Raw genomic sequence first — 3,585 nt, 5'->3', positions numbered from 1 at the left:
GAAATATTGTGCAATATATATAAATCACCCTCGGGTATCATTGTACACAAAGAACGAAACCCGAGTACATGTATTTAATAAATAAAAGGATTTATACAATTCTGTGACAGTAATTGTCACGGATATTCTATTAAAATGGCTTTTAAAGTTTTAAAGCTTTATATTAATTTTTCTGCAATAAATAAAGAGCAAAATTTTATTTCATAATTAAGGTCATATTGTATATACGTTGCATTATAAATGCCTTGTTCAAAACGTATAATTAAACTTCTGATTCAAGATACAGCACAAATTCTTTAAAGTGAATACGAACTCTTAACATAGACAGGTAAAAACCTCTTAAAGCCCACACCACATATGCGTTTGCAACAACTAGTTTTGAGCACAATGGAAATCATTTCCTAAAAGGACTATTCCCCATATAATGAATGAATATTCGAATTACCGACGGTGAAAATATTGCATACTCCTTTATATATCGAATTTAAAGTACGTGAGCCAAAGAAAATTATTAGAAATGTGTAGTTCCTAGACAAATATCCATCTGCTGTTGTTGAGGCCTATACCGAGTGTTGCATTGGAATGACATCGATCAACCTGTCCTCTACTGAACTATCTGGATCAACTCCTCAAAACGATTCTGACCACAACTCACGGCAAACACGTTGCCTCCAAACAGTTGATCCTTGCGTCACGCAACTAAGGCGCATATAGTCTATCACGCAGCCCCACACTCCCAGGGAAAGGTTGGCGAGTGGTCTGTGGAAAAGAACCTCCGTGGCATCCAGACGCTTCAGTATTTTAAGCGTCTCCAGATAATAATTTTAACAATCTAACTTTATAAATTTACTTTATGAGATATTCTGGTTAGTTCGCTTGCATTATTATTCACTGTAAAGAAAACTCAGCTAAGGAAACGTTCAGGCCGTTTCACGTTCATGTTTAGATTGGGGGGAGGCTCCGGTATATATCCAAAGTGTTTGTTGAAAAGTTTGATTCTGAGCGGAGATAGTCTCATTTAAATCTGAGCTCCACCATTCGACGTGAAGATCTGACAGCGACCGCTTAGGGATCATCTTCAGATGAGCACAATCGCTAGTGTTATTAGTCAGTTAGATAAAGTTATTATATCTTCGCGTTAGGGAGACTGAACAATGTGGCTGAAGAGCATCAATGTGTGCAAAACGATACGATTCACTTTCAGATTTTTTAAAGCTGTATTTCCATTTGCTACTTCAAAGGTCATCAGAACATGACAGATCTTGACTTAGTACAGTGAAGATCTGATTTTCATTCTATTGGAGGGGCGGTATGCCCATTGGGCCTTGAATACTGTGGTGACGATGAACTCAGCCTCATCCATATTAATATACTGGTTCCATGGCTCATTAACATTATTTTTCTCGTTTTTGACATTGCTGAACTTTTTATATTTTCATTATTATTTTCAGATAACCAACTTAGTCACTTTGTGCCATATATATATATATATATATATATATATATATATATATATATATATATATATATATATATATATATATATATATATATATATATATATATATTATTTCGCGCACAAAAACAGACAAGCGCAATAGTTAAAAGTTCTTTTATTTCTTTTAAGTATGTCCTCGTTCATAATGTACATTTCGTGGATAATGCGTTTCGAGAAAGGAATATCACAACTACACTGATTAGCAAACGTTGAGCAAGTAATCGGTGCAGCTTTGGTCTCTTTGCAGTGTATGGAAACGACCATTTTGTTTACGCTGTGTGGAAATTCTTTCGAACCGAAATATTTGCTTTTATTTTACATTACAATATTTTTATTATAAACTTATATAATTTGTATAATAGGCCCTTTTACGAGTAGAAACATCATATTATTCTTCGGACTTGGACTGTCGGTTGAATGAAGGCGACTGACTCATAGTCCTTATAACTTTTCTTTTCGTCTAATAAATGAGTTTAAACGGTTCAAGTTTAATTGATGGAATTGTTTTTATGTATTTGTTGTCATTGTTTAAAGTAATTGATCACACACTAAGACGTAAGATCACATTCTTTACTTTATAGTATCTAGGCATCCAGACATGAACAGCAATGTATAATAGGCATGGGCATACAAGTTTCATGATCCACGAGGCGACATACGGTTTCGTTATCTCAATAGCCAGCATCCGTTTTACATATTGTCATACACTCGAGTTTCCTTACTTAATTCACTAAACCGACTCAAACAGGAAACGAAACTGAAACCATCAAGATTCGGTTCATAGTCATAAGCTGCTGATCACTTTAGTTCATGTGGTAAAAAAGGACAATTGTCTCTGTATTTCTTTTTCTGAAGGCATAAGGACAAAACAAAATCTTATGGCTTAATAAAGCGGCAGCTTTGTTGAATGAATTTGACTTCTTCGAATGTATTTAGATGATGCTTCCTAGGTTAATATGTTAACTGATTATATAAAGTGGCTGTGATAACTCCATTTCTGGCAGTAACTCTGCAAAATATGTCAAAAGCGTGCTTAATCTAACAATTTAACCAAGATTTTGTTAAATTTGAAATTCACTGTAAATTTGTTTGGCATTATTAAAAATATAATTTCTTAAATATTTATGATTCGTTGATTTATTTTAGATCGATGATAGACAATATCTGTATAAAATGATCTAAATCAGCAGATAATAGCATTGATCGGGCATCGTACAAATAAATTTTCATAATATTTTATTATTCTAATTAAAAACAGTACTGCCGGAGTATTTTATAATTAAACTGGCTCAACGTCAATCATGACCCATTACTTAAAATAACACTCTTATCTGGAAGTTATTTTCAGCCATTTTAGAAAAGAACTTGACAGTTAATCTGATTAAATTTAAAACAAAAAGGGTAAAGCCTACAGCGTTTGAATGGTGTTAGTGTTTGAGATAAGATCAATATATACATATGACTGAATATACGATTTTGTAATCTTGAACTTGGGTGAAAACAAGACCCGAATGCCTGATTGATAACATGCCATTCGAGTGCCTACTTTTAGTTTAATATATACCATAACTCGCCAAACGTGATCAAAATTTATTGATTATCGATTTATCGGAATCTTTGATTTGCAAAAGCTTAACATCGATTTGGGTGCAATTAAGCAATAAAAAGATGCGAGCATTGGTCAAGTATTCACAAGGCATTTGGTTCTCGATTTGCTGCTGTTGAAATGCCGTAACTGTACGATATTAAAGGTCAATTGTTCTCGATTTATTTCTTTGGAATGTAGTAACATAGGGATTTTAATAAATACAAACCAGAAAAAAAAAAAAATAAATCGGACGCCGTAGGGGTTTCATGTTTATTCCTGGACGTACATAGGAAGTATATATATCGAATATTAAAATTTCAAAGAGGAAACAAAAAGTTATTTTTTTTTAGGAATGACAAGTACATTGTTTATTTTGATTGTCTAATATATACTTTCTAGTCCCGCTGTGTATAATATACAATCGTACCAGGTGATGATTTAAAGAATTCACGCACTCAAGGCAGTTTCTTTCTTAAATGCTGGTACAAATAAAAGTAAT

General features: G+C 33.1%; 1 long non-coding RNA gene across 1 annotated transcript in view; it reads right to left on the bottom strand.

The window, feature by feature from the left end:
* Nucleotides 1-1,597: 1,597 nt before the first annotated feature.
* LOC149799180 (uncharacterized) overlaps nucleotides 1,598-3,585 on the bottom strand; it is a 9,873-nt gene continuing 7,885 nt past the window's right edge. Inside the window, exon 3 of the long non-coding RNA XR_016421102.1 lies at nucleotides 1,598-3,585. This exon is cut by the window's right edge and continues 180 nt beyond it. This is a non-coding gene — a long non-coding RNA (uncharacterized LOC149799180).

This window comes from Sinohyriopsis cumingii, chromosome 5, assembly GCF_028554795.1.
Source record: "Sinohyriopsis cumingii isolate HCF-2022 chromosome 5, ASM2855479v2, whole genome shotgun sequence".
In the NCBI taxonomy this organism is placed as follows: Eukaryota; Metazoa; Mollusca; class Bivalvia; order Unionida; family Unionidae; genus Sinohyriopsis; species Sinohyriopsis cumingii.
This window is presented reverse-complemented; position numbering and strand designations above follow the sequence as displayed.